Source organism: Lontra canadensis, unplaced genomic scaffold (assembly GCF_010015895.1).
Source record: "Lontra canadensis isolate GAN:19392208 unplaced genomic scaffold, GSC_riverotter_1.0 scaffold51, whole genome shotgun sequence".
In the NCBI taxonomy this organism is placed as follows: Eukaryota; Metazoa; Chordata; class Mammalia; order Carnivora; family Mustelidae; genus Lontra; species Lontra canadensis.
In genome coordinates, this window is record NW_022631045.1 from 11,688,320 (window position 1) to 11,700,671 (window position 12,352).

The following is a 12,352-nucleotide window of genomic DNA, read 5'->3' on the forward strand; positions in this document are numbered from 1 at the left end:
CCCTAATTCAATAATTTGAAACGTTAATATTGATCAAACTATAATGAGTTTCATCAAGTTTTACACCAAATTTAAATACATATATATATATTTTAAGACAGGTATTTTTAAAACTTTGCCTAAAACTTTTTGTTCAAAGTTTAAAATTTTTTTCTAAAATACAAATACAAGGATTAGGGAAAGTCCCACTGGGAAAAGGAGTACTTTTAGAGAATAAGCTAATACTTAAAACTAGATTTTTTAACTAATGAGAGTGCTGCTGCCAACAATGACGGTGATAGATAAAATAAAACATGTAAAACAAAAGTGAGATTAGGATCCACATACTGCGGTAAGTGGATTTAATGCTACCCATGACAATCACAAAATCGCAAGGTAAAATTATTTTAAAATCTGATCTGTTCTTTATTTACTCTTCAAACATTCAGCTGGCATACTCACTGAGGAAATGAAGACCACCATGGTGGAGGGTGAGGAGAGTGAGGAAAAGGAGTATTAATTCTTGTTTTTGAGAACATCTATTTACATAGAGCAGAGAAAGCTGAATGTGGCTGTCATCGCCCTACCATAATGTAATTATTTAGGAAGAAAATCATAATTGAAGTTTCCAGTTAGGAGAGGCATATTCACATACTTTATAGTTATTGGCAAAAAATATTTCAAACATTACAGAAACATGATATAATAAGTCTATTAACCAACAGCTCAGAGATAACAAATGTATCAGTTTGGTGTATGTTCCTTCTGAATTTTTTTCTCATATATAATATTAGATACATTTTTAAACAAAAATAGAGTAATACTAAACATAGTATTTTGTAACTTTTTTCTACTTGTTATTGTCTTGAATACCATTCTATGAGTATATGTTTAGATCTCCTACAATTGTATACAATATAGTATTCTATTATATAGATATATAATTACTATGTGGAAACTTATTAAATTACTATATAATTTATTTTATTAATACTCCATTAATGGACATTTGGGTTAATTTTATTTTTTCTAATATTTTTCTGATAAACAATGATGCAATTAGTCCATGGAGGATATTATACAAATGCTATTTTTCTGATTAACAATGTTGCACTTAGTCAATGGAGGATATTATCCAAGTGTGTATACACAAATGTGCACCAGTGGATAGCAGCACTCTACCTAGCTATTCCTGTGGCATAACTGTGGTTCTAAATCCCTAATCCCCCTAAAATCCTATTTCCCAAATCTGGCTCTCTAGAACTTGTCATTCTGTGAGCTACCTTATATCCTTCCAATAAATTCCTTCAGGATTTGTTGTTTGTAATCAAGAATTCCAATGGGAGGGGCGCCTGGGTGGCTCAGTTGGTTGAAGGTCTGCCTTCAGCTCAGGTCATGATCCCAAGGGTCCAGGGATCGAGCCCATAGGGCTCCCTGCTCAGCGTAGAGCCTGCTTCTCCCTCTCCCTCTGGCTGCCACTCTGTCTACTTGTGCTCTCTATCTCTCAGTCAAATAAATGAAATCTTTAAAAAAAAATTCCAATGGGACATATATATGTTATGAAGTAGAAATCAAAACAGTTAGTGTGAATTTTGATGATAAAACAAAAGACTTAAATTCTCATTTTCAGAAGAAATGGTGTTTTCGACAGGGGTGCCTCAACTCCCCAGTGTGGGGAGACTAAGTGAGAAGGGAACCTGTCCACTCTTGGGGCAAGGAGAAGTTTGAAAAACAAGAGACTCCAGGCAGCCTCTAAGGCAGATACTGAAAGTTGACAGCACATTCAAAGATAAAGCATGTGAAGATCACAATGATTTTCACAGCAGGCAGTGTCAGGGGCAAAAAGAGAGTCAGAACATTGTATCGTGTACCTTTATACAATTCAAGAATAAAATTGTAAAGACACACTAGATTTTACTTTAGTAGTCAGCCCTACACATCAATAAATGAAGGTGGAGTATATTTAAAAGCATATGTACTGTGGTAGTAGGGTGGGTGCTGAACCAATCATTAGATAAGTTGGGCAGAGCAAGCCAACTGTTGCTTCTTACCTAAGTGATCTTGGGCACAGATCCTTAAGGCTCTGTGATCTCATCTGTAAATGGAGATGGTAACATCTCCCTCTCAGTGTTGTGAGGATTAAAGGTAAGTAGAACATCTTGCACAGGGCCTTGTATAAGTTAAGTACTCTACAATGTTTAGCTGCTATTATTACAAAAAATTCTATGATATAATGAATGAATGATTTCACAAAAGAGAAAGGCATACTAATTGAGACATGATATTGTCTTAATTAAATGTTCTAGACACATCTGTGTCCTTGAATCACTTACACATTTTTTTCTTTTAAAAAATATAATTTATTCTTTTAAGGTTAAATATTTAATGTTTAAATACTTAGCATTAAAAGTTTTTTTTAGGGGCACCTAGGTGGCTCAGTGTGTTAAAGCCTCTGCCTTCGGCTCAGGTCATGATCCCAGGGTCCTGGGATCGAACCCTGCATCGGACTCTCTGCTCAGCAGGGAGCCTGCTTCCCTTCCTCTCTCTCTGCCTGCCTCTCTGTCTACTTGTGATCTCTGTCAAATAAATAAATAAAATATTTTTTAAAAAGTTTTTTTAAAATGCTAAATGCATTTATATAATTGTTCATTTCTTCATACAGTTCTACTGCACTAAGGAAAAGATAATCGACTATGAGAATTCCAACTAAATACTCCTGACATCAAAATAGAGTACAAATAAGAATATGGTATCATGCATGGGGTGCCTGAGTGGCTCAGTCAATTAAGTGTCTGCCTTTGGCTCAGGTCATGATCCTGGGGTCCTGGGATCGAGACCCACATGGGCTCCCTGCTCAGTCAGGAGCCTGCTTCTGCCTCTGCCTCTTCCCCTGCTTGTGCTCTCTGCCCCCCTCTCTGTCTCTGTCAAATAAATAAAATCTTTAAAAAAATAAAAAAGAATATGGTCATGTATATGTGATATGACATGATTTTTTTCCAGTACCTGTTGCTCTGCTCAGTTCTCAATGTATCAGGCTAATTCTAATGCTAATTCTAATATCACAAATGTTTTCAGGACTTCCATGGTAGTTAGCCACCACTTCCTGATTTGCTGTCTTCCAACTTTTTATTTGCCTGTTGATTTGTTCATTTATTCATTCACTTGTTCATTGAACAAACAATCTGAGTAAGTACTAAGCCTGGACACTTTGCTAAATACCTGGGATAGAGTTATGAACAAGAAAAATACAATCCTTGCTCTTTTGAACTTATTATTAAACAGGGAAAGTTAACATTTTGGGGGCAATAAAATTATATAACAGAGGAAAAACACACAGTATAATGCCTCTTAATACAGTACTCCTTTTTTGAATTTGTTATTTTCATATTTTAAGTGTACCTATTTTCTACAACTATAATATAAAATTAGTTTAATAATGTTTTAAAATTTCATAGGACCATTATTCTTCAATTCTGGGATCCATATTATGAGGGAAATCAAGACCTATATCTCAAACTATGCAGTTCCAGCCCTCGTTTCCCTATAAATTTTGGCAAAACTCTCCTAACTGCTCTGTTCTCCTCAGACCATAACCAGCCCCGTCCCACCCCCAGACTGAACACCTTCCTGTATCACCCTCAAACCCAGGGCTGCCCTTTCTACTCCCTGGACAACCATGCTAGACACTTGTATGTGCATCTACCCCAATCACATCATTTACTCCACTGTCATTTAAAAAATGAGCCAACTGGCACTCAGCACTACCTACTAAACAAATACAAGGTAGTTAAAATCCCATCTGGTTCTGAATTGGTAACTGATCCACTATGATTCAGAAATTACCACCCTTGCCCAGCTGTCATTTGTCCTATCTATAAAGTGAGGGGATTCTTTAAAAAAAAAAAAAAATTAACTGTGAATTCACCTAGTCATATCATCTAACTCCTATTTTTTCCATTTCATTTATGAAGATATCAAAACAAATCTGCCAAATGTTTTGGGAAAGTCCAGATACATTGCCTTTATATTAATACTGGTTTAGTTATTTTATTTATTGTATCCCCATGACTTATTTATTTTTTATAACTAGAATTTTGTACTTTTTGACCCCTCTCACCCATTTCATCCACCCCCACCCCTACCTCTGACAATCACTAATTTGTTCTCTGTATCTGAGCTTGACTTTTTTTTAAATTCTACTCACAGGTGAGCCCATACAATATTTGTTTTTCTCTGTCTGAATTATTTCACTTAGTATAATGTCCTCAAGTTCCTTCCATATGGACAAATGGCAAGAATTCACTTTTTATGGGTGAATAATATTTATGGGTGTATTATACGTATATAAGCACATTTTCTTTGCCCATTCATCTACTGACTGGCATTTAGGTTCTTTCCATTTCTTGGTAAATAACGCCGCAATGAACATGGTGATGCATATAGCTTTTCACATTAGTATTTTTATTTTCTTCTCATAAATATCTAGAAATAGAACTGCTGGATCATATGATAGTTCTAATTTCAATTTTTTTGAGGAACCTCCATACTCAAAGAGTGGGTTCTTAAAGGGCATCACCCTTTGAAAATAGCTACGTTATATACAGTGAGCTCCAGGTGATTCATCACTGGTCCATATCCATTCTAAATCTTAAACTCCTACTATCTATCCATCATGGCCTAAGATAAAGTGCTTAAGGCAGAGACAAAAGGAATGGCCGAGTCCTGAAAACAGTGCCTTCTGGGGATAAAAGGGTAGTAGGAATTTTTCTATAAAGTCTACCTCAGAGTTTTTAGACTATACATTGTATTTCAGCAAAGCAGGAAGCAGGGACAGGAGAGGATGCCATATTAAGTACAACAGACTAACTCTAGAGGAATGCCTCTTAGGAACTGAAAACTATGTAGGCTGTGCACACCAACATGCCCTCTAGCATAGTGCTGACAGTGTGGCTATGCAGCAAACAAATGTCCGTGGACTAACACGGGCCCTGTTGTACTTTTCCATTTGTCAAGAGTGAATAAACAGAATAAACAACAAATAATGTAGGTTCTATTAAAAAAAAAAAAAAAAAAGCAGCCCAAGAAAGAGAAGAAATGCCCTGTGGACTTAAGACAGGAAAGGTTGCTTCCAAAATTAATTCTCTGTAGGAGACAGAAGAGACATAACTGACAAAAAAGGAAAAGGACTTAAACTAAAAGATGGCAAAGATAAAAGATGAGAAACACACACACACATATATATACACATATATACAGATAACACCCCACATACAGCATGGTAATCCAAATCTTCATAGAGCAGAAATGACCCTATGGAAAATTGACTAAGGACAACTGAGAGGTAAAAAGTGAGTCAGGCTACATTTATTCATTCAAAAAGTATTTACTGAGCACCTACAATATGTATATTACAGAGATATGGAAAAGATAAAGTGATCCTATAAAAACAGGTATTTTAAAAAGTGAAGCAGAAGCAACAAAGATGTAACAGTTTAAGCAGAAAAAAGAGCTAAACCTCATCACCTAAAGAGCTCTTCTAGTTGAGATTAATGGTGACACCCCCCCAGATTCAGTGTCTTGTGGCTTTTAAAAGAAACAAACATTATACTTTCAAAGCTCATTCCTACAAAATGACCTTAACAACAAAGGATAAAAATCAAGTTGCCTTTGAACTTCCATAAAGCTAAATGTCATCAGAACAAAGAGAAAACCTACAGAGTTCTGAGAGAGTCTATAGCCTCATAACTGAATCCCTAGCCAACATATTTATGTGTGAACAGATTGTGTATGCTTACTAAAAATTTTATAAAAAGATGACATGGAATCAAGCCCACAAGAGTTCAACAAAATAAATGGTAAAAATCAGAAATAATTCTTGAAAGGAAGCCTTGATATTGTTGGTAGGACATGTAGGAGGGTGAGAATCTACAATTATAATTAATTCATAGGGGAATAAAAATAAGTAAGGATTCAAGTTAAAAAGGAAACCACCCCAAAAGTCTCCAAAAAAAGAAGGATCGAAATAATAGCAATAGAAGCAGAAATTAACTGAATTAAAAAAGTAAAAGGAAAAGAAAGTCTCTGGTAGCTATTTGGTCCCTGTTTCTCGTGGTGATAGACCTGTCTGCTCTACTTCCCATCCCACCATACCCAAAGGGTGGGAACATGACGCAGGTGTAGCCAGAGTATTCCTTCCACTGACCTGGCTACAGCAGTTGGCTCATAAGTGGATTGTGACATCATCAAGCTTATCAAAATGCTTCAACAGGACTTCTCCCTTAGGTATTTTAATTTAATTAAAATATATGGGGCATACAGATGAAGAAATAGAGAACAGCCTAACAAGCTCCTGTGTATTTACCACCCAGCTCAAAACAGAAAAACTGAAGCAACCCCCTTCATACATCTTCCTGATCCCAGCCCCCTCTGGCTCATTCTGGTGGGACTATTACTTGAATATTAATTTAGCAGGGTGGCTCTAGAACCCTTAAATGTTCACAACCTCTGATTTAGTAAGTAATTCTTGCTTCTGGCAACCTGTCTTAACAAAGTAAACTAAAATAAGGGTTGTCTTTGTAACATTTTTAAAAACATTTGAACATCTGTGAAATTGAGGTGTTTCTTATAACTGAGGGGATTTTACCTTAACAGTTTTCTTTCTTTCTTAGTGGTATACAAAGTACATGACTTATAGCCAATCGCTTCTTAGATTTGACGAAATACAGTCTTTGGCTATGAAAATGTTTGCAAAGAATGTGAAATAAAATGGAAATGTTGTTAAAAGCAGTACCCCATACTATAGAACTATGTAAAAGCAAACAAAACACAAGTACACAAAGGCTATGCATAGAAAAAAATTTACAAAAGTTAATGGTGATTGTCTCTGGGTAATTAGCTTACGGATGCTAAATTTTCCTTTTCCTTCAAATTTTTTTTCCAAGCTTTGTTTAATAGCCCATGCAAATACTTTCATAATGGAAACACCTTCTCATAAATGATATTTTTAATGACTAAACAACTGTGTTTTAAAGTTCAAACTGTGGAATATCGGATCACCATGTCTTTTCAAAGCATTAGTCAAACAAATATGATTTCTGTTAGTTTGGCTATGAAATTTCGTAAAGAGTAGAACTTGGCTCAGAATCTGGAGAGAGAGCCAAAACAAATTATTCACCTCTGCTCCCAGGGAACTCAGGCCCTGTAGACTTTATAGTAGATTTTGGCAGCATTTCTTTTTCTAATACACAGCAAAATATTTCATAGTCCTAACTTATGTGTGAGCGTCATTAAAGATGGCCCAAAGTTAATCACTCTGAATATGTTCAGTGACATTAAGTGCAGAGGAGTGCTTACAGGGGAAGGGAAAAAGGGAAGCGAGGAGAAAAGGTCATTTGGGACATTCAATTCCCTTCTTTTTACTCCTTAAAATATTGAAAGGAAAATAAATGTTTATCTCTAAATGGCTAATGAGTATCTCCACGCCTTTATGTTTAACCTCCAATTGTACTATTCAAAAATAGTTCTAATTTCAAAGGTTTCCCACAAAAGTTTAAGAGAGCGAGAAATTTATCTCTAGAGCCAAGAAAAATCTCAAGATTTCCATAGGTAAAATTATAAAAAGTAACCAAACTTCTAACTCGCTGTAACAAAATCAACTCAAAAATGAGCCTTCTTTCCTTCCACATAAGTTTATTTTACAATCAACAATGACTGAGAGAGGAACATTTCCAAAATTTTCTTAAAGCTTGCTAATTTAAACCTAAGGCATAAGTACCTCCTCTTAAACTAAAGAAACTAAAATAAACTTAGCACTACATTTTAAAAAAATCACAAAAGTTCAGGAATCGCGATTCTTTTATCTGCACTCCAAACAGAACTCACAGGTAGAAATGATATAAATCAAAGTACATCTGTGGCAGATAAATGGGCCTGTAAGATTCATTTTTTAAAAACTAATGAAATGGAGGTTACATTAGTGTATACATTTGTCAATATTCATTAAACTGTTCTCTTCAAATGGTTTAAGGTATATTTTAAAACTGAAAAAGTATACTGTATTTGCCATATCCAAATAGTCACCTCTCCCCCCACCAACAATGTCATATCTTAGAAGTGCCTACACAGAAATAATAAATTACAAAGATATCAATCTAGTTACACATGCTATGACACCAAATCCATTATAGAGCATATGTGTCAAAGTATCATCTAATTAACGTCTTCTATCCTTTAATGATTCCATTTTTTTAAAAGATTTTATTCATTTATTTGAGAGAGAGCGTAAGCGAGAGAGCAGGAGAGGAAGAGGAGTAGCAGGCTCCCCACTGAGCAGGAAACCCGATATAGGGCTCGATCCCAGGACCCTGAGATCATGACCTGAGCTGACGGCAGCCGTTTAACCCACTGAGCCACCCAGGTGCCCCAATGATCCTATTTTTAAATACATATGCTAAATGTAATTAGAAGGCACCACAACTAAATACTTTACTAGAAAACCTACAGAAATGAGTGAAAATCTGTAGACAATAAAGTATAAATAAGGACTTTCACTGATAATTCTTTTTCTCAGTTCAAAATGACCAAGAATGATTCTGTTTTTATTAAGTTTTATTAACACAGTATGAAGGAGATCTTGACGACTAAAAACAGACAATTTACATAGGAACGGAAAACTCATGAGAATTTTAATAGATCCTCATTCACCTGGAAGCCTTGGCCAGACTTCCTTTGGAATAAAAACTCTTTTATAAGAAGAGAAACCCAAGTCCTTGGGAACTACTCCTGAATTCTAATGTATTGTAACCAGTGAAATAATTTAAAAATAGAACTAGTACATGAACTTAGGAAGACATAGAACTGCTAACTTATTTGTTGTTATAAATAACAACCTACTAGACTATTACTATTCCAGGAAAAAACCACCAGTAACTTTATTCATTAGGTTCATAGTGATTCTACTGACTGCTCCAGTCACTTGTCAGAGCTAAAATTTTCTATACCTATTAATTATTAGTGATTGTCAATGAGTGATAATTCTATATTAGAATTTCACAATCTCAATTTATAGCAGAGGTCAGAAGCTAGGTCAGTGTTCTCAAAACTAGTACCTGTAGAAAACAACAACAACAACAAAACACTAGTACCTGTAATCAAAGCATCAGATCTCACTGAAATTCACAATTGATATCCTTTACAACAGAATTATCAAGGGAAGTGCGAAATTCACTTTTCTGTTTTAGTCTTTGTTCTAAGCACATATATAATTAACAGTCATCAAATTTTGGTTAAATATTATTATTACGATTATTAAGACAAGGTTTATAGTTCTGAAATAGAAGAAAGTATTTCTTGATCAGATGGAAAAGTTTTCTGCCACTAAAAATCATCTAGTATAAGTGTGCTCTGTGTATTATTTATTTCATTATATATGTTTATTACATTATCAACTTTTACACTTTGTACTAGAGTACTTTAGAAAAATTTTTAGGACTAGTGTGACTAAACTTGATTTAGATAGACCAAATTTCAGTTTTCCACATAGGCCACATTTCCTCATATGGGTCCAAGCACACTTAGGCAAATACGTAAAGTTGACACCTTACTTCAGAATGTCCCATGTACTCAAGATACCAAGCTTGTAAACTGCCTCCCTCATCACCATCCCTGCTCACTCAGGGCTGCCACCAAGTCATACAAGGTCTTCTCTTTTTCTCTAAATAGGCCTATTCTGCACTACTATTGCTTCGTTTGTACTTCACAATTCAGTCAATACTCGTCAGGCCATATCTTTCTCATAATGAAAACCATATGCCCCAAACCCCTTTCCTTTTTTGGACATCTTGGAAAAATTACTCAGTTTCCTTTTTTGTGAACCGAAGAAAAAATTTAGTCCTCATCTAGTAACTATTAGGTACCTACTTAATGTGTCACTGAGCTACACTTCATAAATGGGTGATAAGCATAGAAGCAATGGCTAGGAATAGGCCTATAGTAAGGAAAATAAAAACAGCAAATTATAACATGAGATTAGATCTCATACAGGGTGTGCAAAGCTCTTGGAAGCTCTTTAAAGTACCTAGAAATCCTGTTTATAAGCATCCTTCCAAAAACCCATCTATCTTATTAAATTTGCTTTTCTTCAAGCATTAGCATCTAGGATAAATAAAAATGTTTTATTCAACATAACTGTTTTTACATTTAGTTTCGTTGCTAGAATTGATTTCCTACTATTTTTCAGGGTGGCAATGGTTTTTCTATAGTGTTGCTAAAATATTTTCTTCAGCTATAATAAAAATCAGACAAAGACTTTTTAAATAATTTTCCAGGGGAGATGGGTCCCAAATTCCCAACAACCCACTCACAATAAACTTCTGAAGTACAAAACATTTGTAACCTGGGAATGACTTATTCTTTGCTGTCATATTTACATTCCTATGGGCTTAAGAAATGATGCCACCACTAAGGTAATACCAATGACTTAATAGTTTAAAATTAAAAAAAAAAAAAAAACATTCTGACAATTGTGAAGCTGTGTGCAAATCTGCCATTGGTCTAAGACCAAGTATGGGAAGTTCTGTGAGGAAGAAAAGTTGGTTTGTGATATTATCTTTAATTTATTTACTTTTGATTTTAAGTGCAAGATACTGGTCTGGAGAAGGTTTCCCAAGACCAGCTGAGTTTCTTCTTATACCTAGGTGAAAGGCATTAAGAAAAAAAAAAAAAAAACTCACAAAACAAAACCTGTTCTACAGGCTTCTGTACACACAGAGGAAATACAGCCATTTTATATATTATGTCTAGTGTGTAAACTCTTTCGATATGCTTACTGACACTCTATAGAAGTTTTTATTCCAGCTAAGTTGTTCTGCCTTAAAGGACTCACTTGAACCACTAAGGACATATTTTTTGATGCTGGCAGAGAGTAAATTCAAAACTTAGCTTAGAATGGTGCATCTCTATGCAATGACTCAGTTTAGCAGCTAACAATATATATTTCCTTCCACCCACAGAGGAATGATTACGTGTCTTCCACTGATGCCTTTAAAAAGACATAAAAAATTAGTATACAATGTCCTATGCTAAGGTTGTACAAATAAAATTTCTCTTGTAATGCGAATACATAATTCACAAGTTTATTTTTCTTTTCTCAGCTATATTGCTGGCATACATATATGCATCTGGCTATAATATTTCTTCAGCAGAGCAACAATGTTATATGAGAGTCTGGTATCAGCAATAGAACAAAATAACTTTGAATCCTTAATTTGAAATCCATGTACATTCATTTTGTATTAAATGGTAAATTTGATATGTAAATTATCTAATTTTTATATTCATTACAGAACCTTGAAAAAATCACGTGTCACTTATTGGATCTAACAGAAGCATTCAACACTAAATGATATGTCCTTTTAATGAATGTTATCATTAACACTTCTATTTGAATTATGAGAGAATGATGTAACTTACAATAATGGAGAATCCCAAACATCACAATGATAGTTTTAAGTTTATTGAACAATAGACAGAAAGAGATAACTTTTGAATTTTCAGGCAGTTGAAAAGGAAACATGAAAAATGGTATACTGCCACTATTTTATTTTTGGAAACTCTTTGTAAATAAAAACCCATTTCCAGAATAAGATATTCCATGGACACAGAATAGTTGGTAATGGTTCAAGTGCCTTAGGCAACAGAGAAGTATTGTTTTGTAGTTGTTGTTTTTTTTAAACCTCTCCTAGTAACAGCAGTTCATCATGCACAAAGAAACAAGGTAACAACATGATTTAAAATGAATATATAAGCACTAACTATAAAACCTCAGTGAAAACTGAAGTTTACTACATCAATTTCATTTCTATGAACTAGAATAGATAACCTGGCTGATACTCACCAAATGCTATAGAAATGTCCAAGCTTGTCTAAGCAACAAAAAGTAGACACATGGTGAGGTGCTGAAGACAGCTCTCTCTCGGGCTCAAAGCACTTTACACAAAGTAGCTTTATCTTCCATTTAATAGAGGGTGCCTCCTGTTCCCAAAAGCGCTGCAGAGAGAAGAGTTTCCACAATCCCCTCTTCACTTTCTCTCTCTCTTTGAAGAGTAACAGTTACCACCGGAAAACGTTAGCAGAAAATGATCACTTGAACACTCGCACAGGGCAGCTGTAAATTTCCACTCTCTTTGCTTGCTCTCAGATTCCAAGCCTTGCTTGTCTCTTAATCTGTCACAGGCAGTTCTGTTTCTGGTCAGACCAGCTTGCTTCTGCCTTCTCTCTCTCTCAAACGCACTCTTTTAGCTACATACCACTGTGTAACAGCTCCCTCCTTTTCTTCCTCCCTCCCAACTGTGTGTCACAAGAATGTGTGTAAAGC

General features: G+C 35.0%; 1 protein-coding gene across 11 annotated transcripts in view; it reads right to left on the reverse strand.

Moving 5' to 3' along the window:
* CAB39L (calcium binding protein 39 like) overlaps nucleotides 1-12,352 on the reverse strand; it is a 112,461-nt gene that overhangs the window by 59,502 nt on the left and 40,607 nt on the right. The window contains exon 1 of one of the 11 annotated variants that reach the window (XM_032874087.1): nucleotides 11,873-12,266. The exons of the other annotated variants lie outside the window; for them this stretch is intronic. The gene's annotated coding sequence lies outside the window, so the exon portion shown is untranslated. Of the gene's footprint in view, nucleotides 1-11,872; nucleotides 12,267-12,352 lie in introns of those variants that run through there. 11 annotated transcript variants of the gene reach the window in all.